This window comes from Sapajus apella, unplaced genomic scaffold, assembly GCF_009761245.1.
Source record: "Sapajus apella isolate SASKATOON/1434 unplaced genomic scaffold, GSC_monkey_1.0 scaffold31, whole genome shotgun sequence".
Lineage (NCBI taxonomy): Eukaryota > Metazoa > Chordata > Mammalia > Primates > Cebidae > Sapajus > Sapajus apella.
This window is the reverse complement of record NW_022436971.1, coordinates 8,877,290-8,900,732: the sequence shown is the minus strand read 5'-3', so window position 1 is coordinate 8,900,732 and position 23,443 is coordinate 8,877,290. Positions and strand designations below refer to the sequence as shown.

Here is a 23,443-nt window from a genome sequence, read left to right as displayed (position 1 = left end):
CAATCAGCAATGTAGATGCTGTACATTTTTTGAATGTTAAGCATTTGCTTGTCCATCTCCTTCATGGGCATGGGGACCCTGAAAATGACAGCCATCATTAGGTAGCAACCATGGTGGGGATTGCAGGAAGCCATCATGTTCTTCGCATGAAACATCTGCTGGGTGAGCTTAGCCTCCATCAAGGCCCAGTACTGGGGCTACCCTGGCTGGTCAGCAGGGTAAAGCCAGGCATGAAGAAGTACAGGCAGGGAAATGAGACCATGTTCTCAGCCAGTTTTTGTAAGTCAGCATTTAGCTGGCTGGGGAAGCACAGGCAGGTGGTGACCCCACTCATGGTAGGAGAAACCAGGTGGCTCAGGTTACCATAGGTGGGTGTGGGCAGCTTTAGAGTTCTGAAGCAGACGTCATAGATAGCTTCATTATCAATGCAAAATGTATGTGTTTGTTTTTTATGTGGACTGAGAGAGCGGCAGGCTAAGTCTCCATTAGCAGCCAGTTTCCACTAATCTTTTACTATAATTCTGACGAATGTCTAAGTTCAAGTTTAAAGAACTGGAGAATCTGGTGCCTGAGTACAAGGGCTGCAATGCAAAATAAACCCATTAAGACCCACCTGAATTTCTTAGCTCCTGAAGTCTGATAGAATAATAAGAGTATTCTTACACATATACCTCATCCCAGGGCCCAGATACGATTAAGATAGTTTCCAAGGCTCTAGCCTTTTTAAACCCTAAAGATTAGATACAGATGGAATGAAACACTTCCATTTGTAAGTACACTCCTACGCATAGGCATAGAGCTTCAAATGTACATAAGCACTGGAGAAAAACTTGTAACTTTGAGTTGTTCTGATGAGTTGCTCTGACCTTCTCCCTGTAACTGGTTGCAGAAATAAACTCCCTGCTTTCCCAGTCTGTCTATATCTTGTTATTGATCGGCAAGAACAAGCAGCTGGACTTCATTCATCCGGGAACACCACCACTGTGTTGGACAGCTTGGGCAAGGGCAAAATGCTGAATGTGTTCATGATTTGTCTGGGTACTCCTCCCAGATCCTGCTGATGAGAAGAGTATCCACCCCAGACCCAGTGCCCCCACCCAGGGAGTAGGTCAGCTGGAAACCCTGCAGGCAATCACAGCTCTCAGCCTCCTTCCTCATGATGACCATCACTGACTCCACTGGCTCTGTGCCTTCTGCAGTAGCAGTGGACCAGTGGTGTGCTTTGGCCCAGTTGTTCTCTGTACCATGCTGACCAAAGATGAAGTTGTCTGGCTTGAAGATCCGCCTGAAGGGCACAGAGTCCATGGTGCCCGGCTCCAGATCCATAAGCACAGCGTGAACACGGCTGAGTCCCAGAGGTCAGTGTGTCAAGGGGGTCCCTGCCTGGAAGGGCGTGACAGCCCAGGCCTCCCCTCCCCTCCCCTGACAGGCCTCTGGGTCCCTGGGAGAATTGTCTCCTCACTGCAAGCCATCCAGCTTTGCCATGTTACAGGCGGGGAGCCCAGGGTCAACAAAGCAGGGCCACCGCCCCAGCTGCTGCTGCCACAGCGGAGGTGGTGGAGGCAACCGTGGCAATGTGAGTGGCAGGAGAAAGGCCAGAGGGAAGAGTACTTACTATGAGCAAGAAACACATAGTGCTTGGCATTTAATGAGAAAAAGGGCGTCCAAGACTAGAGTTCAAGTTTTCCACAATTACCTGTCTAGGTAGGAAAATAAGACACATACCCCAGAGACAATGAAGGAGCCAAGTTAGGTGTCTTATAATAGAAGAAATTGAATCAGAGGGGCAAAGTGACCTTGCCATGACATTAACATCCCTTCCAATTATTAGCTTCTCTTTGTCTCCAGGGCTGTATTCAAAGAGCGACATAACAGACAACAGAACTACAAGGACTTCAGAGAATGGAGAGCCAGTGGTGTTGTGTGGGAAGTGCAGTTGAGGGTTCCTAGGAAGCATTTGGGCAACAAGTTCAAGGGCTCTGAAACACTACTGACGTATTTCAACTTCTTGATTACCTTTGTAATTTTCAATTTTGTGATTACAACATACTTTGTAAAGTATGTTGTTCTAGGCTTTCCAGATGAAATACAAATGTATAAATAAATATATTCCATATGTTTATATAAAGGGAGATAGAGAGGGAGAGAAGAGATCTGCTATATGTGTTCCATTTTCCTTTTCTTTTTTCATTTTGTTCCTTCTTTTGATGTTATTGCTGTGTACATGTGTACGAGTGTGTATGTGTGTAAACTTTTGCTTTACTTGTAGAACATTTTGAAAGTTCATAACATAATCTTAGACTTTAATGTGGTTAACCCAATAATCATAAATAATACACATAAATCTGTATTTTTGAGGTATCTACTTTTATTAATATGCTGAAGTGTTGCTTTGAAAATGAGAAAATGAATGTAATTACATTGCCTTTTAATTTTCTAATTAAAAACATTGATTTCCCACTTTCTGATATTTATATTTCTAATATCATTAGAGTTTTTAATGTTTTTGCATGTTTTTGTACCCACAATTCTCATATTACTTTTAGCCTTGGTTCTTTGTTTAAATAGACTCAATGTAAGTTATCAGTTCATTTATACAATGATGTCAAATTTCTGAGTTCTTTTGTTTGATTAATCCTCAAGTTCAATGGATATTTCTTGGCTTTATAGCTCTGTATCAGTTTTCTGAAAACACAGTGCACCTTATCAAACTTCATATGTAGATTTTTTATATCTTTAAAAAGTATTTTTTCATTATATATTTGAATGTATGTTCTGTCTCATTTATTTCATTTTCTGTTTTTTAAAAACCAATCATATGAAAGTTGGATGTCCTTTGTCTTTTTAACATAGGCATCATTTTCTCTGTAATAATTTCAATCTCTTTATACTTTTTCCACTATTTTCGCATGATATTTTCTTGTTAATGCTTTTTTATTTTGACTTTGTTTTAAGCAATATCTGTTCCAATATTGCTACTTTTGAGTCTTTATTATTATCTTCCATTTTTTTCCTGAGGTATGGAATACATTTTATCAACTTCTATGATATTGAAAATTTTTATTAAATCTGTTTTTTCTTTTACCCTGGGTAAATACCTAAGAATGAGATTTCTGAGATATAGTGTACAGGAATGCTCAAATGCCAAAACATTTATTTTTTCAAAGTGGTCACACAAAATGTACATTTCAGAGAAATGTGTAAGAGATCAAATCAATTTTTATCCTCTCTACATTTGTATTATACAACAAATTTTTTTTTTCAAATTTTGTTCCATTTCAACTTTTATTTTAGACACAGTGGGTACATGTGCCAATTTGTTACATGGCAATAATGCATGATGCTGAGGTTTGGATTATGGACCCTGTCACCCAGGTAGTGAGCATAGTACCTGAAAGGTAGTTTTTTAAACCTATTTCTACCCAACCCTCTATCCTCTAGTAGTCCACACTATCTATCATATTTATGTCCATATGTGCCCAATGTTTAGCTCCAACTTATAAATAATAATACACAATATTTAGTTTTCTTTTCCTGCATTAATTCACTTAGGAGAGTGGCCTCCATTTCCATCCAAGTTGCCACAAAAGACATTATTTTATTCTTTCTTATATCTGTGTAGTAGTCCATGGTGTATATGTACCACATTTCCTTTATCCATTCTACCACTGATGAGTACCTGGGTTGATTCCATGTCTTTGCTATTGTGCATAGTGCAGTGATGAACATACAAGTGCATGTGTCCTTTTGGTAGAATAATTTATTCTCTTTTGGGTATATACCGAGTAACAGAATTGCAGGGCCAATTGGTAGTTCTGTTTTAAGTTATTTGAGAAATTTCCAAACTGCTTTCCACAGTGGCTGAACTAATTTAAATTCCCACAAGCAGTGTATAAGTTTTCCCGTTTCTCTACAGGCTCGCTAGCACCTATTATGTTTGACTTTTTCATAACAGCCATCTTGAGTGGTGTGAAATAGTATCTCATGGTTGTTTTGATTTGTATTTCTCTGAGGATTAGTGATGATGACCATTTTTCATATGTTTGCTTGGCCACTTAACATGTCTTCTTTTGAGAAATGTCTGTTCATATTCTTTGCCCATTTTTTAATGTAGCCATTTGTTTTCACCTCTGTTGGTTTGTTTAAGTACCCTATAGATTCTGGATATTAGGACTTTGTCAGATACATAGTTTGCAAATATCTTCTACCATTCTGTAGGTTGTCTGTTTGCCTTGTTGATAGTTTATTTTGATGTGCAGAAGCTCTTTAGTTTAATTATGTCCTACTTGTCAGTTTTTGTCTTTATTGCAATTGCTTTTGGGCACTTAGCCGAAAATTTTTTCCAAGGCCAGTATCAAGAAGAGGATTTTCTATGTTATCTTCCAGAATTTTTATCATTTGAGGTCTTACATTTAAATCTTTAACCCATTTTGTGTTAATTTTTATATATTGTGAAAGGTGGGGTTCAGCTTCAATCTTCTGCATATGACTAGCCCGTTATCCCAGCACCATTCATTGAATAGGGAGTCCTTTCCCCATAACTTGTTTTTGTCAGCCTTGCCAAACGTCAGATGGTTCTAAGTGTGCAGCTTTGTTTCTGAGTTACCTAACCTGTTCTGTTGGTTTATGTGTTCTTTTTGTACCAGTCCTAAGCTGTTTTGGTTACTGTAGATTTATCGTATAGTTTTAAGCCAGTAATGGGATGCCTCTGGCTTTGTTTTTTTTTTTTTTTTTGCTTAGGATTACTTTGGCTATTTAGGCACCTTTTTGGTTCCATGTTACTTTTAGAGTGATTTTCTCTAATTGAATAACACTTATGTTTTCTATTTCAAGCTTTGTTTGACATTTAAGTCAAACAAATTTGTGTCCCTACCCAAATCACATTTTGAGTTGTAATCTGAACTGCAATCCCCACATGTTGATGGAGGGGCCTCCTGGGAGGTGATTAGATCACGGGGACAGTTCCCCCATGCCGTTCTTGTGATAGTGAGTGAGTTCTCACAAGTTCTGATGATTTTACTAGAGGCATTCCTCCCTTCACTCTGCATTTCATTCTCCTGCCACCATGTGAAGAAGGAAGCGTTTGCTTCCCCTTGTAAGATTCCTGAGGCCTCTGCGGCCATACAGAGCTGTGAGTCAATTAAACCTCTTTCTTTTATGAATTACCCAGCCTTGGATATTTCTTTATAGCAATGTGAGAATGGACTAATGCACCATCTGACATTGATTTTTGTATGTGGCATGATGTAGCCTGTTTTTTCTGCATCTGCATCAATATGTTTTTAAAATCGGCTCCACCTCCATTTTTTAAATAGGCCCTGTTTCTCACACACATCAGTCATGTCATCTATGTCTGATATAAAAGCTCAATATTTTCTCCCATTGATCCAGATCTCTATTCTTACACAAATACCACACTGTCTTAATTACTTTGGCTTTATAATAAGATCTAATGTCAGACGGGAGCATTTCTTTCACTTTTCACTTTTTGTTTCCTTCCATAGCTTCTTCCTCTTTTCTCCCCGCTCACTGTCATGGCCAGTCTTAGTTTTTTGCTCTTGCATATATATTTTGGGATAATCAACTTGAAAAACTATACTCAGAACAAAATACTGCTGGCTTTTGATAGAAGTTTTAGTTATTAATTAGGAAGATCTATTTGTACTTCTTTACATCTTATTCATGAACATGAAATCTCAATTTATTTTGGTTCTCTTTTACTTTAGTCAATACATTTATAATTTTTTTGTATTCAGATCTTATACTTTTTTAAATGTTTATTCCTAGGTACTTTGCGGTTTTTGTTAATGTATAAAAATATAGCTTTTAAAATTTATATTTTCTCTTGTTTGTTCTGAGTGTATAGAAATTAATGATAATAATTTTCCTTTAATTATTTTAGATTTTTAATGTCACTGATGACAGTTTTATCTTCTTTCTAATAATTTTTATTTAAGTCATTTTTCTTGTCTTGTTGAACTGGCCAAGCTTTCCAATGCAATTTTGAATTATAGTGAAAACGATGGCAATTCTTGTCTTGCTTCTGATGCTAAAGAGAATGCTTCTAACAATTTATTATTTAAAATATTATATTCTATATTTAAATATATACATGAAATAATTCCAGGTTATAAAATACACTACACCTAGTGTATTAATATTTTTTGCTAGTATGTTTTAATCATGAGTCAGTGTTGACTTTTGCAGAGTTCTTAGTCTGCAGCCAGTGAAATAATCAGATAGGTTTTCTCCTTCACTCTGCTGATGTGACAAGATATATTTATAGATTTTTGCCTATTAAATGAATTATGAGAAAAAACTAGCTTGGTAAACATACATTTATATTTGGTTTGCTAATGTTTTGCTTAAATTTTTATATCTACATATACATAATTATATGTCTATAATTTTTCTTTCATATGCTGTCATTGTCAGGTTTGAGATTATTTTAACCTCTTTTTAAGTCTCTAGATCAATGATTCTTAACTGTACATGATTTTGCCCCCAAGGGTCATTTGGTAATCTCTAGAGACTGTTTTTAGATTGTCTCTACTGAAGGGCAGATGCTACTGGCATCTAGTATGTAAAAGCCAGGGATGCTACTAAGTATTCTATATTGTACAGAACAGCCCTTCATAACAAAGCATAGTGTCAACTCTGAGAAATCCTGGTCTAGATTGCTTGTAATAGTCTTGGATTGATCAAGTTTTTAAAGTTTGGTAGAATTCGCCTGTAAAATCATCTGGATTTTGTTATAGAAAGCATCCAAATTAATAAGATAATTCTAATTTGCATTTTCATTTAAGTAAATTGAGGTGCTGTGATATTAAGTCAAATCTGAGAAATCTTGGTCTTGGATCACTTTAATAAGCCTGGATTGATCTAGCCTTTAAAATCTGGTAGAATTTGCCTGTAAAATCATCTGGATTTTTAATATAAGGCATCCAAATTAATAAAATAATCCTAATTTGTATTGTTTATTTAAGTAAATTGAGGTGCTGTGATATTAAGTTAATGTTAGGATAGCATTTAGACATCAAATTGTTGCATGTCTTGCATTCATTTACTCACCTATTCATTTGTCAAATTTTTTTTTCACCTGTTTTGTATATGCAAGTATCTGTGTTAGATGCCAGGGGAATGCACAAGTGAAGCACACCCTGTCCTTAAATAGTCAGTTTAGGATATCAAGTAGGTAGTTAAATGACTGTCATTCAAAACAGAAATTAGTAAATACTATAGGAAAAATATAAACAAGATTCTTTAAGGTAGAGGGATACAGAGAGAAAAACAGAAATATTTCAAATCCTGACCAGGAAATCAGAGAAGAAATTCGATAAAGTATTTTGTATAGGTAAGCCCAGAGGGGAGTAGGTGAGCTGGCTTTTCAGAGAATATGAAAAGTCATTTTGCAGAAGGCTTGAGAAAGTAACTATGGGTAATCACATTATAAGGAGAGGCTGAAGCTTAATTATGGAATGCCTCATATAGCAGGCTAAGAGTTTAAATTTCATCCTGTGATCTACAGAGAAGAAAGCCTCTAAAGTTACCTATATAGAGAAGTTTAATGATATGAGTTGTGATTTAACCAAAACTGTTTCAAAAACCTTTTAAATCCGTACAGTTATAGACTGAGTATCACTTCAAACAGTGAGAGTGTCTTCCAGATCACATTCTACGTACATTCTGGCTCCCTAACCTGAGGTCTGTCCCTGATTCTGACCTGGCACTTTTGTGGCAGTTTGTGTTTGATGATTGCAATTTGTTCAACTCCATCTAATATTCTTCTGATCTCCTGCCTGCCACTGAAATTGATGTGTTTGGTCACATTTCACAAATGAGGAAGTCAAAATTCTGTGAACTAGTGTGGTCCCTGCTGTCTTCCAGTCTGTGTGGGCAGAGTGAAAATTGGATTTTGTGACCAAAAAACAGGGCAAGCAGCTGCTGAGCCCCAGGGGACCATACAACCTGCCAGAATCTTTGCTCTCCCAATCCAAGCATGACCAAGACCACTTTTTATTGTGTGTGAGATCAACTATGCATGAAATTCAATAGTTTCCAAAGATAAATCTGGTTAGCCAAATACATCCAAGACTAAGAGAATAAGAATGGATCTTTTTTAAAATCAATAGTTACAAGCAAATTAAAACAGATAGTAACTCCTTAAAAGTTACTTCAATTAAACATTCTTTTGTCATGGCCTTTCTCAGAGTGATGATTCATCAGTGATCACTCACTTCAGTGAGTTTCTTGACAAAGTGAAGAAGAAATAACAGATACAGTGTGAGATTGCAAAATCCATTTCTTCCTGATAAATGCACTGAGTTTTCACTTATCCAGGTTATGTAACAACAGGCAAAATATGTTGAGCTCTTTGGTTTCCAAGGAGAAAGAAACACAAGCATCTCATTTTTGCATGGCAAGACCACAGAAACATATGAACACACACAAATATGTACAAATATATACACATACATATGTATACATAATGCATAAACAACTTGCACACACTTGTATATTATTCTGAAATACATTGCAAACAAAACTCATATGTGTAACTTTGTGTATATATACCCTTATGTAAATAAACAAATATAGGCACACACATGTGACTCATCCATGCAGACACATATGAAGGCACGTACAGAAAATAAATACAACATAAATCCATAATGCACTCCTTTGAAGTTTTAAAAGAAGAAGAGAATATGTAACATTAAAAATGAATGTGTAATCACTTTGCTGTTAACTGCAAAAGGATTAATGAACAGGTTGTTAAAAGGGTATCTGTCAAACTCATATAAAGAATTTGAAGCAGTTTCTGGGACTAACATTGGCTATAGAAATGATTTGATTAAGAATACATTACATAATCTCTGTATCATTTTAGTGAGATAACTTATTGTGACAACATTAAGTTAAGGGTCTGTTGAAAATAATGAAGGTGAGAAAGATGCAGGCTGGTAACCAGTGACTATGAGACCTGGCAATTTAAGACTGAAACCTCAAAAAAGATCAAACTTTCAGGAAGCCTGTCCAATACTCTATGAGATATTGAAGTTGATAGCTGTAAAGAAGAATATGAAAACAGTAATGACTGATTGTCATCTTACAACTCTCATTGTGATGGGTAAATATGGGAGAGTAAAGTGCTCTGAAAAATATGAGCAATAGTTTCCCCATGTTGAAATAGTTGGCAAGTTCTTCACTCCATGTTATAGTAATAAAAATAGTTCCGGTTTTGTACAACACGCAGAAGAGAGGGAGATAAGATGATGGCACCATTAATCTTAACCCTATGGTGCACTTGGGTGTGTTCAAGTTGCTTTCATATGTTATATCATGGTACCTTTTTTTTTTTTTTTTTTTGAGACAGTTTCCCTCTTGTTGCCCAGGCTGGAATGCAATGGTGTGATCTCGGCTTACTGCAACATCTGCCTCCTGGGTTCAAGTGATTCTCCTGCCTCAGCCTCCCGAGTAGCTAGGATTACAGGTATGTACCATAACACCCGGTAAATTTTGTATTTTTAGTAGAGATGGTGTTTCTCCATATTAGTCAGGCTGGTCTTGAACTCCTGACCTCAGGTGATCCGCTGCCCTCAGCCTCCCAAAGTGCTGAGATTACAGGTGTGAGCCACCATGTCCGGCCTTCATGATACTTTTGAGATCTAATTTCCATACTTATACATAGTTCTTCTTTAAAAGAAAATTTAATATAAACTCATAAATTTTGAAATCTGTCACTCTCCTTCCACTCTGTCTGGACTCTAAAACAAAAATGGTATACAATAGATTATTTTTTTTGATAGCAATTGAATGATGTTGTTTTCCCCTGTGTTTAAACAAACATGTCTTCACTTAGAGTACCATGTAGTAGAGGTAAAAAAACATAAAAGACATGCATCTTTCTGTTTTATATGTCTCCAGGAATTTTGAGTTTTGGCATGGGGTCCTCTGGAAGCTAGCTAGTCTTAGCCTATTTGAAATCTCTAAGTTTTCAATACAAGGACAAAGACCACAGTAGTAACATGTATTACATATATAAGATTCTCCCTGCTCCCTATTCTCCATATAGTTCTGGGACGTTACAGTCTTCTTCTGACAGATGGATGAAATTAATGGCAAAGCATTTGGGGAGCTATTGGCACTGGGAGTTTATAAGTATGAAAACTTTCTGGGTGAGAATTGGTCTGGGACATTGTGTAATCCTAAAGGATAGAGAAATGGCAAAATGCTAATCACATTTCTTTGGATTTACCCAAAGATTTTTATTTTACTTTCTGTTACTCCCATAAGGAGTAACAGAGGCCGACCGAGGTGGGCAAGTCACTTGAGGTAGAGAGTTCGAGACCAGCCTGACCAACATGGAGAAACATCCTGTAACAGAAAGCAAAATCCCTTTCCATGATGATGGAAAGGGAAAGTGGGAGTTTAATTTAGTCTAATAATTATTCCGTTGGAGATAAGCAAAGAGACTAAAATTATCCCAAATTCTCCAGAGGAGAAATGTTGAACAAATCCATAGAAGAGATGATGCGTCATTCCCATAGAAAGGCCATGCTAGGACCCAATGGGAGATAAGGAATGAATCAGAAGACTTAGTCCAGCCTGTTAAGAAGCTTGTGGTGCAGGTGCAGGGGACAGCAGAAGGTATCCCAGACAACAAGTATATGCTCTAGAAGCTCTAGAAAACAGGAGAGCAATCCTGGGTAGTTTGGGAAGGTTTGCTGAAGGATGTAAAAACTGGAAACAGAACAGTGGGCAACATTTATCAGAGAGAGGTAAGCATATCCTAGAATGTTCGTAAGAAAATGAAGGGGGAATTTTGTCTGGCTCCCATATCAGTATGAGAGTATTTAAAAATACAAAAATAACAATGGGTATCGTGCATCAGTTATGCACCAATTTTATGTCAGACACTGCAATAAGTGTCTGAAGTATTTTATGCTGCATAAGCCTCATAACAACTCTATGAAAACATAAACTGCTATTCTTACAACACATTGAAAACATGATGCTTCATGGGTTTAGTGGCTCACACCTGTAATCTCAGCACTTTGTAAGCCAAGACAGGAGGATCCCTTGAGCCCAGGAGCTCAAGTTTGCAGTGAGCTGTGATCACATCACTGCACTCCAACCTGGGCTACAGAGAAAGAGACTCTATATTAAAGAGAGTGAGAGAAAAAAAGAACATGATGTTTGACCTGTGGAACTACCCCATGATCACACATGTTAACTTACAGACATTAAGAGGACCATGGCCGGCAGTTGTGGCTCATGCCTGTAATCCCAGCACTTTGGGAGGCCAAGATGGGTGAGTTATCTGAGGTTGGGAGTTCGAGACCAGCCTGAACTACATGGAGAAACCCTGCCTCTACTAAAAATACAAAAAATCAGCTGGGTGTGGTGGCATATGCCAGTAGTCCCAGCTACTCGGGAGGCTGAGGCAGGAAAATCACTCCAATCCGGGAGGTGGAGATTGAAGTAAACTGAGATCGTGCCATTGAACTCCAGCCTGGGCAATAAGAGTGAAACTCCATCTCAAATAAACAAACAAACAAACAAAAGGATCATAGCTGATAACTCAGATTTTTTAAAATAATCAAAACTGTTTAATAGTGGAATGTGTCAGCCAAAATCTTTGGCCATTTGGAGTACCTAGGCCAGGAAAACTGATGCTTAGCCCTAGCTGGGGACTTGCTGTACTAGTGAGATTTTGAAATAGACAATATTTAAGGCCAATTTTTAAGATTCTTTAATAATAAAATATATGAATAAATAAACACAAGTAAATTTTTATCTCAGCCTTGTCATGAATATCCTCTGAAATATACTTCCTCTGCTCAGTGGTGTTTTAAAGACCATTTCTCTGGAAAATGTTGGTGTAGTGCAATTTACATTTATAAATTCTACCTCCATGTAGCTTGTGGCTAATTTGCCTGCAGATCTTAAATCTGGCAGAATTTTATGAGCTGAGACTCTTTATGCAAGTGTAATTAAGAGACATTCTACAATTTTAGGTTCTAAATGATGGCTTAAGGGTAAACAGGTTTTTTTTTTTTTTTTTTAAGGTAAAGAAAAAGTGCAAATTAAAAGAAAATTACCCTTCATCTGATGTAAAAGAAATACATTCTAAAGTGGAAAATTTTGGAAACACAGAAAAATAAAGATGCTAAAATAAAAAGTCCCTTAAACCCAACAAATACAGATGACCAGTCTTAGCAATTCAGCTTAGTCACAACACTTCTGCACATTTTTCCCAGTTCTTTCTTATAGGCTGTAATAATATTTTCTATGACATGAGTTCTAAAGCTTTTTGACCTTAGAACCCCTTTACAACTTATAAATTATTGAGGAGTCCAAAGGTTTTGTTTATGTGTTTTGTTGATATTTACTATTGTATGTTAAACTGGAGAAAAAGTATATTTTAAAAATTTGTTTAAAATTGCAATAATAAATGTATTACATGTTAATTAACCCAAGCAACATACTTTGGTAAAAGACAATAAAACTTAGTGAACATAGTGGCATTGTTTCACAAATCTTTTTGATATCTGACTTAGCAGAACAGCTGGATTCTCACATCTGCTTCTGCATTAAACTCATGATATATTGCTCTGCATAAAGTTCATGAAGAAAATCGAGCCTCATGTAAATGTAAAATGGAAAAGAGGGGAGTAGGTAAATAGCCTTTTCAGATAATTGTGATATTAACCTGTAGCCTCTAAAAACTTCACTGTATCCTCACGAAAGAATGAGGTTGAGAAGGCCAGTAATGTACTTAGGATTATCGTGAAAATGATTTTGACTTCATAGACCCATTAAAAGAGCTTTGGGGACTCCCAGAGGCCTCTGTACTAGATTTTGAGAACCCCTGTTATGTATATATTCTTTGTTGGTGACTTCACAATATATTTTAAACGTCTTTAAAAATAATTCAGATAAAATGATAGATTGAAGCCATCTCCATGTCATTTGGTCATTAGGTTGTTTTCTTTCTTATACTAACGAAAATAAGACTGAAATAGCTATCTTTTATCTATAATTCTGCATTTAAATGTTATACCATAGTTTCTTAAGATGGATTACTAGGGGTTTGAGATCGTGTTTTATGGTAATTAATAGGTTGTGCCAACTTGACTTTAAGAAAGATTATACCAACTAGTATTCCACAAATAGGACATGAGAGCAGATATTTCATCAACTTCTCTGCAGCATGGAGTATACTGCATCAAGTTATCTTTGCTGTGTTGTTAGGGAAAAAAGTAATTTTTTCAAATCCTTTGCATAATGATGAGGTTGACCATTTTTCATGCTGATTCATCACTAATATTCTATATGGAAGAGTATTACAACCATCAGCTCCCTAGCTTAGTGTTGGTCATTCATTCTGTTACTTTGTTTATTTATTTTAGAGACAGGGGCTTTCTCTGTCACCTAGGCTGGAGTGCAGTGGTGCAATCATGTTCCATTGCAGCCTCGACTTCTGGGCTCAAGCAGTCATTCCACCTCAGCCTCCAGAGTAGCTGGGACCACATGCGTGCACCAGCACATCTGGCTAATATTTTATTTTTTGTAGATACAGGGTCTCACTGTGTTGCCCAGGCTAGGCTTGAATTCCTGGATGCAAGCAATCTTCCTGCTTCAGTCTCCCAAAGTGCTGGGATTACAGATATGAGTCACTGTGCCTGGCTTCATTCTGTTACCTTGAAAGATGTTTATAGATCTGACCAAATACTGAAACAATTTTCCTTGATAGCATAATATCGTAAGCATGAGTCTATGTGTATTGGCATTCTAAGGTTGCTGTAAAAATAAGTATGGGTGGTTTACAAACAGAAATTTATCACCTCACTGTTTTGAAAGCCAGGAGTCTGAGATCAAGGTGTTGACAGTGTTACTTTCTTCTGAGGGCTGTGAGGAAGAATGTGTTCTATGTCTCTTACGTAATTTATGGTGTGTGTGTTTTTTTCCTGGCAATCTTAGGCATTCCTTAACATATAAAAGCACCACCTTGATCACTGCCTTCAGCTTTACATATAATTACACCCATGTGTATGTCTGTGTACACATTTTCCCTTTTTATGAAAACACTGGTCATATTGGAGTAGAAGGCCATTCTACTCCGGGTGATGATCTCATCATAACCTAACTAATTACATCTACATTGACTTTATTTTGAAATAAGGTCACATTCTGAAGTACTGGGAGTAAAGACTTGAACATATGAATTTTCAAGTCTTGAAAATTCTTGGGGACACAGTTTAACCCATAAGACTGTGCTTCACAGACAGACACATCTACTGAATGAAAAATTCAAAGATTCTGTTTGAACCCTAATATCTACCCTCATTCCCTGTAGAAAACTTTATGTATTTTTGTTGATTATCTAGTTGGGCACAATAGTAACATAATTATCCTCATCATTGTCATCATCATTGATTACATTTGTCCAGAATTTTACTGATTAAGAAGCACTCCTCTGTGCTTGATATTTCTCGATCTTCTTGGCTATTTAAGGAAGGCAAAGTTGAGATTATGATTCCTATTTTAAAGAAATCTGAGGCTCAGGTAGATTTCTTTGCCCAAGGTCACTGGGAGTGATAACCATCCTCACCTTGTGTTTGACCAGAGCCTGCAGGGCAGGCTTCAATCACCATCATTATAGATGAGAGACAGTCAAAATGCTCTTTGATGAACAAAAACCAGACATAGCATACACAGTGATAAGTTGTTTAACACAAGTGAATTAATGAACACAATGTTGGTGAATTCTAGCTTAAGTAAGAAAATTCGGTTTCCTGGAACAATTGCTTTTAGTCTTTTAAGAGAATAGTTACAATATCTCATAACATACAGCATATGTTTTGTAATCTTTGTGGACAGAAGTTACATTTACAAGTTTTATAATCAGGCAGTTTATAACCCTCTGGAGGTCTTCTCATTAATTATCAGCAGATATAGCACAAAAATGTGAAAGCAAAATAATTAGAGGATATATTTAACATTATAAAAAATCTTGGCTCCATTAGGGCTAATTTCTAACACTACTGTTGGTTCATTGTATTCTTATGGTCACAGAAATGAAAATGTTCTGTTAAGTTCCACTTATTTTTTATTCTATTTAGAAAGATGATATCAGCAATTGTTCTGTTCTCTAAATACTCATATTAAAAACTTCTCATCTCTACAATTGTCATTTGCATTTCCTATATCAAGATCAGTAAAAATTGGAAGCTTATAAATTTTGACACTAGTAACAGAATCAGATATTAGTAACTCCATTGGGAGTTATCATAGCAACCCTGCAGTGTCCAAAAACAGCTTACCTATCCGCTTTTAGAGAAATGGATAAACACATTGTAAACTTATTATTTAATTAATGGTATGGAGCAGTGAAAAGGAATGTGTCAATATGACTGAATCTTAGAAACAGAATATTGATTGAAAAAAGCAAGTCTTGGAATAATGCATGCAATATGAATCTGTTTTTATAATGCTGAAAATATGCAAAGCATGACTATATATTGTCTAAGAATATACATCACAGTGTTACTAAACTATAAAGAAAACTCTGATAATAATAAAACACAGCCTAGGTGCACCCAGTGCATTCATAATGTCCCATTTTATAACATCAATTTTGAATCTAGGAAGTTTGTTTTGTTGTCTGTATAACTTTGTTCTTATATGTACTTACTTAATATTTTACAAAAACAGATCTTAAATGGTAGATCTGACATGTAGACACTATTTCTGCACTTCAGGTCCAATCTTGTGCCCCCCTAGATGAGTAAGCAGGAAGAAGGTAAAGGACGGCTGTTTGAATTCAGCATCCCTGCAGAGGTCAAAATTAGTACCTACTACATGCCTCTACCCTGCTGGGCACTTTCAGGCAGAAATAAATCAGGCCCAGTTCTTGCCCTTGTGGCACTTAGTGAAGCCATTCAGGAGACAATATTCACCTCAAGAAATAACTAAGGTCATGGGGCAGATTGTGCGTTCCTCATTCTTTGTCTGGGTTCTTGCAACAATCTCCTGATTTGTAAAGAAAAACCAGTTCCTTCCACTTGTTATTCGTCTAACACAGAAAGTGCTTTTTCTAGAGTCTCTGATCATGAGAATTGCGAACAAATGGAGTTTTCCATCATGCTCCCTATGCTTGTATTATAATGCCAAGCTCTGTGTCTTAGCCTGCAAGAGCATTCACACTCTGGCTCCTACGCCACCAGGTTTGGCTCTCTCCAGCTCTACCAAACACCCACCCTGGCACCCTGCCTCAGACCATTTGTTCCTGCTTGCAAATCCTTATATTTGGCAGGCTTGCTTTTTCCGCTGGGTCTTTGCACATGCTTCTCCCTCTAGATTGAGGCACTATTCCTATTAGCTATCTAATGAGCAATGCCTAGCTCCTTACACTCAGTGTAAAAAATCTTTCCTTAACTGGGGTAATTACTCCTCACTTGCACACTTAAAGACCCCTATACTTTCCTCTATCAACACATGCATTCCACAATGAACAGTGATACTCTGTTTGTTTCTGAATTCCTGATAACTCCGTGAGATCCTTGAGGTATATGAATCTCAGGGTATTATATAAGAGATAATATTAGAACAAGTAAAAGCAATTTGCCATGAGGCAGTATTTCCAAATAAAACATGACAGATTCATCTAAGTATTATAAGGTATTTACAGGGTAGGATTGATGCCTTCTTAGAGGAAGTAAGATTTGAACTGGTCTTTGAAGGGTAGACTTGGATCAGCAGGAAAAAAAATATTCTCAGTGGAGAACCATGAAGAGAAGCACAAAAGCCCACAAGGAAGAATTTGTAAGTTTTTTTGGAAACAAGGAAAGCACAAGATTGACTAAGTAGGAAGTTTGTATTACAGTATTGTGAAAAATAAACTTGAAAAGGAAAATCGGACTAAGGTAGGACAATAGTTGGAGATCAATCTTACATAAAATGGGAAGGACTGGGAAGGACTGAGATCATCAGAGTGATTTGATGAAACTCTGGTCAACACTGAGTTAACCAGAGCAAAATTGAAACTGGAAATGCCAAATCTAAGATTGTCTTTCTGTCTCTGATTACAAATACATAGTAAGTCCAAAACAGTACCTGCCTTTGTCTTCCTCTAGGAGGATGTTTGGCAAATTAGCAGCAATAGGAGAGACTGACTCATTCCAATTATTCTTCTGAAAATGAAAGACATAAAGGAAGTAAATCCACTTAAGAGCTCAGGGAAATTGTGAAGTGCCTGTCAGATTACAATAATTATATGGCAGCCTTTTGTGAGCTGTGATGGAGGACAGTCTAGGTAAAGGGGAAAAAAAGCAAAGTAAAATGTTTTCCTCCATTAGCAGTTTCTAGAAACAGACTGTGTGATTGTGGTGTTTATGTGCTCCACATGAGTTTCCATAATGGAAGAAATGTTCTCAGAAAAGGAAACCTTCCCAAGGACAAGCTAGAGAACATGACCTGCCTCGTCCCAACGCTCCATCCTCCCAAGTCCTCTCAGTACTCCAAGTACTAAGTCCAAGTAAATCAAGTCTAAGTAAACTAAGTCTAAGTAAATCAAGGAAGTAACTACATCTAAGTAAATCAAGTCCAAGATTTATTTGGGAGCTGGGAGTGTGGGTTTCTGCATGCAGGGCAATACTCTTGAGAACTTATGAGACCCAGGCAATAACAAACTACTCTGACTCCAAGGCAGAGATCAAGATATCATTTTAATTACTGAAATTAGATTGATGTTGGAGAATGTAGCTTAGGCAGGCTCTTACTATAATAATGAGCTACTGGACACCATAGAAAACCCTGAGACCTTCTGGACTAGAAATTTATAGCATGGGGAAGAAGAGTAGAATGCATATTTTCAGAAAGTCATGGGTTTCCAACGAGGAAAAGGAACAGAGAGAGTTAGCTTCTCATTCCCATTTTTTTTCTACTTTACAGTTGAGTAAAGTCACTCATCCTCCCTGGGGGATATATGATTAAAGGAAGGGAGAGAGGTTGGGAGAGTTAGAATCCAGAGACCTCTCCAAAGAGAAGATAATATGACTATAAAGGTGTGAGCCTAGCTAACAAACTTCTGAAATTTCTGTGTTCTCTATGCAGCTGGAGGAAGCCATTTTAATATCTGGAAGACCAAAGCCAGTGTCTTTGTGAGTGTCACTGAATTTGATTAAGGAGGCAAAAAAGATTCAGAGGGGTCAGCGTAGTCAACTGTATATTAGGGGAGGTCAGGAAAAGTTTCATAAAAGAGAAGACATTTGGTGTTAAAGCCTAAATTAGTAAAGTGAACATTTTGAACAGAATGTACAAAAACATGGGTTTTAAAATGGCATGCCATGTCTGGAAAATTCCAAGTATCCTATGTAAATCCTATGTAAACCAAGTATCTTATGTAGTGAGTGAAAAAATGTTGAGACTGCTTAAGTTCACAGGTGGGCCCAGCCTTAATCTCGTTCTGTTAAAACTGGAGAAGCCCCTGAAGGGGGTTAAAAATCATTTGCTCCCTGAGGTTCTCTGACACTTCCGTGAGACCTTGAACCCTGATCTTTTGTTTGTTTCCATCTTTAGCACAGCTCAGCTTCCACTCTGACCATCACTGTAAAGCAGTTTATTTCAATTTCACTTTCCAGGTCTTATTCAATGGTACCCAATAAATTATTATATAATTTAATTGAATTGTCTGACCTTTCACTAAAAATCAAGTGAGTTTGGGGAAGGCATGAGGATGCTACAAACATGACCCTTACTTTCAAAGAGCCTGCCTTCTACTGTGTATGAAGACAGGGAGGTACAAAAACAGGTCTGGAGCAAGTCAGAGATGGGGCCCTAAAAGAGGAGTAAATGAGGGGCTTTTGGAGCACAGAGAAGGAAATACTAAATATTTGCCAGAAGAGGTGGAGTTACGGAGGGCTGCACAGAGGAGATAACCATAGGCATAACAGAACAGGGGTAGTTTCATGACAGCTGTTGTCCTGTTAATCTTTACCTTCATTTATGGATACTTCAACTTTGCTTGGCAAATGCTTATGATACACTGGAACTCATCCATAGCTAATGGTATACATGGGGAGTGATGAAAGGTTGGAGATGACAGCTGTGGAGAGACGGGACACAGGGACGCAAACACAAGTGATTTATTTCTGAGGTCAAATTGAGGAAAGAGTTGCAATTTGAAGGTGAGGGAGGAGGAAGAGCAAAGAAATGTTGCTGGAGCTTCTGACTCTGGTGACCGTGTGGAGATTATCCAATCTCTTAGGATAACGACTTGCAGCCACCTTAAGCACGCTGTTCGTCCTCTGAGGGTAACTCTGTGAAAAACTTTGAAATAAAACAAAACTATTACTGGGTGAATTCAGTGGGAAAGTAGGGATTCTTGTCTTGGCTGCTGATTTTATTCAGTCTTTGTGCTTTTCCACGTCTTTGTCTCTTTTTTCAGTGTCTTAAATTACAGATACCTAGTGCAAATGATTCCATTTATGGATACACAAAAACATTTTGTCTACTGATAAAGGCAATTGATTTATCATTTCATTCCCTTGGAAAGTCCAGTTTTTATCCATTTTAAAGTATATTTTAGCTTTCCTGTGTATGTGTACATGCACACATACATGTGTAGACATATAAATACATATATACATATTTGAATTCTCCTTTGAATCAGTTGCAACATCTTAGGGGTCATCTCATTAGTGAGTTAAGTAAAATCTTTGATTCATGCTAAGTTTATTCTTATGTGAGAGTCATGATTTTACCCTTAAAAATTACTCTTTAACTGTCCTCTTTAAATTGGACCTATTTGCATGTGGGTTCAAGGATCTAGATCCTTTCTTCTAACCCTCACATTTCCAATGACAGGAGAAAAGCTCCCTAGTTCCCTAGTTCATAGTCCAAATCCAAATTTGTGCTGGCTAATCCAGAAAACTGTCAGGCAAGTAACTGGTCATTTCTTTCTTCTTGGAGAAGTGTCTAAGGTAGGTGACTATTTCTTACTCTGTTCTCCGCAAGGAGGAACATGTGTGTAAGGCGGTGGCCTGAGATACATCTTCTTGCCTTGCCTCTAGCTTTTTAAATGTCAGTTGCTTATTTTAGACAAATAATATGCTCTGGCTGACTTCTGATGTGCTCACATCTCATACTCTGTCCAAAAATGTATTAGTTATGCCTAAAGGAAAAGAAATTTCAAAACCAATGCAATGGCTCACTGGGGAAGGAGTCTTAAGTAGAAGTTTTACCTTCATAAAAAATAAAATCCAGAAGGCAGCTCAATGGGTAGAAAAAAATCTTAGTTGAGGGCATTCAATATTCCCATCGGATACTCCATCCTGTAGTAGATTCGACTGTCTTCCCCTCAGTTGCCTTGCACAACCTGTACATATCCCTGTCCTAAGGGCTATAAGGCTTGATTGTATTTATTTCTTAATGAGTGTGTCTCTCTTGCTAAAATGTGAGGCTCTTTAAAGCAGGAAGCTAATTTGATCTTTCTGCAATATCATTCAAAAATTTGGAACACAGTAGCTTTCTAATATGTATTTCTGCCTCTCTGGGCAGCTCTTACAATTTAAAAAGCCCTTTCATAGTTTTCAAAAGAAGGTATACAAATGGGCAACAAGCCTATGAGGAAATTCTCAACATCTGAAGTCATTAGAGAAATGTACGTTAAAACCACAATGAGATACCATGTTATACCAGTCAGACTGCCAGTTGTACCAGTCAGAAGGATTATTATTAAAAATTCAAAAAAGTAACCGATGTTGGGGAAGATGCAGAGAAAATGGAATGCTTCTAAACTGTTGGTGGGAATATAAATTTGTAGAACGTCTATGGAAAACAGTATGGAGATTTCACAAAGAACAAAAAATAGAACTACCACTTGATCTAGGAATTCTAATACTGGCTATATACACCCCCCAGAAAGAAATTATTATATCAAAAAGATTCTTGCACTCATGTGTTTATTGCAGCACTATTCACAATAGAAAAGATATACATTCAAATTAAGTGAACATCAATGGAGGATTAGATAGAGAAAATGTGATATAGATATATGTACATATCACACACACACACACACACACACACACACACACACTGTGGAATACTACTCAATCACGAAAATAATGAAGTCATGCATTTTGTAGCAACATGGATGGAACTGGAGATCATTATCTTAAGTAAAATAACTCGGAAACGGAAAGTCAAGTACAGAATGTTCTCATTTATAGGTCAGCGCTAAATAATGTGTACTCCTGGACATGCAGAGGAGAATAATAGACATTGGAATCTCAGAAGGCTAGGAGGGTGGGCGCAGGGTGAGGGATGAGAAATGACCTATTGAATGTAATGACACCAGTTGGGTGATGCTTATACTAAGAGCTCGGACTTCATCACCACACAATATATCAATGTAACAAAACTGCACTCCGGACCCTCTCAATCTACAAAAATAAATAAATAAGTGTAAAATAAATACAGCAAAGACCTTTTATGTTTAGAGCCAGAGTCTACCTCTTCGTCATTTCCACCCTTATGCACAGGTGTGTTCTTTGGAGTTATACAGATCAAATTTATTATTCTCTCAACGTCATGGAGACAAGGCACACACATAAGCTGCTAAAAGAGAAGGGAGTTAGAACAGTGGTCTTCAACCAGTTTGGCACCAGAGACCAACTTTGTGAAAGATTATTTTTTCCATGGACTGGAGAGGGGGATGGCTTTGGGATGATTCAAGTGCATTTCATTTATTGTGCACTTCATTTCCATTATTATTACACTGTAATATATAAATATAGAATGAAATAGTTTAACAGTACCTAATATAGAATCAGTGGGAGCTTGTTTACCTGCAACTAGATGGTCCTATCTGGGGGTGATGGGAGACAGGGACAAATCATCAGGCATTAGATTCTCATAAGGAGCATGCAACATAGATCCCTCACATGCACAGATCACAATAGGGCTCGTGCTCCTATGAGAATCTAATGCCTGCGCTGATCTGACAAGAAGCGGAGCTAGGTGGTTATGCAAGAAAGGGGGAGTGGCTGTAAGTAAAGATGAAGCTTCGCTTACCCACTGCTTACCTTCTGATGAGCAGACCACTTCCTAACAGACAATGGAATGGTCCATGGCCCAGGGGTTGGGAACCCCTGAGTTAGAATAATGGAAGCCACTAAATTAGTTTTTCCATAAATCCTCCAAGAATCATAGTGATAGAAAGAAGAATAAGTAAAATCACTTTAGACCATGCCTGCAGCATGACTGTAGGATAGAGAATATTAAAGCTTCCATTTATATTTTAGTTGGGAAATAAACTTCTGAAAGTTACAGATGGCCTCGGGAGCCCAAGCCAGAGCTGAGCGTCATATAGGAATGCATAGAAGAAAGAAACCTAGCAGGATCCTGGATGTGACAGAACCAGACAGCATCAACAAGTGTTTACAATCAGAAAAAGGCCCCACTTTACATGATGACAGATGTAAAGACTGCAAATCGGAGTTTCTGAGGAGTTAAGAACTCTAGAATCTCAGTGTCTAGGTGGAAGGGACAGACGTGTTCAAGGCACTGTTCTAAATACTCTGCATCATCCTAGTAAGTTGAAAAAGTTCAAGGAACTCATGGAGAGGTCTAAAAATATGGTAGAGAGAATGTGCTGTGGGCACACGGGAAAAGTCACTGTCTTCTTGGGGCTATACAAGAAGAGGGCTTTGAGCGAGGTCTGGAAGGAGACACAGGACCACCTACTCACCAGGAGGGGGGCCCAGTCCTGCATATTCCCTCATGGACTCTCAACCCAGTGCCTGGGCACTACCTTGGTCACTTACGTCTTCAGATCCTCTTTAGCCCAGGGACACCTGTCACTGTTAGTACTCTTTGCAATAATCTGTCCTCATGCCTTGGGTTAACTGTTGTTCTTGAATTTTGGAGGTTTTAGCTTGCTGCAAATATAATGTTGCTAAAAAAAATATGGTACAAACAAGTCAACATTTTAGACAAATCATAGAAGCCCACAGATTTTAGATTTTTGGTGCTCAAAAAGAAGTAAGGGCCCAACTTTAGAGCAAGCTATCAAGCAAAGAGAGTAAAAAGGCTCTTTTAGCTTTCCAGCTTGTGTTGTACTTTTCGGGTGTCTTTTCTCTACTGGGACCCACTCGGTACTTGTGCTAACATGTTATTTTTGAATATTGTTAAAGAAATATGCAAAGTATCCTTTGCTCAGGGAATAACTGTGGGAAACAAACATTTATAGAGGTAATGCGCAGAGTCTGGCATTGTGGTAGGTGCTTTGTGTACATTTCATCAGATATTCCCTAGTTGAGTGTCGTGGATCCTGGAATACCAGGAAGTAGTTGCAGGTGTGTTGAGATATTTATGCCCTTCATGTCTGATATGGTTGAAAAGGGCCTAGGGCAGCCAGACAGAGCCTCCAGGC

The 23,443-nt window shown here is 37.5% G+C and overlaps 1 pseudogene; it reads right to left on the bottom strand.

Annotated features, from left to right (window-relative positions):
- Positions 1–22,783, bottom strand: LOC116561915 (annotated as a pseudogene).
- Positions 22,784–23,443: the final 660 nt, after the last annotated feature.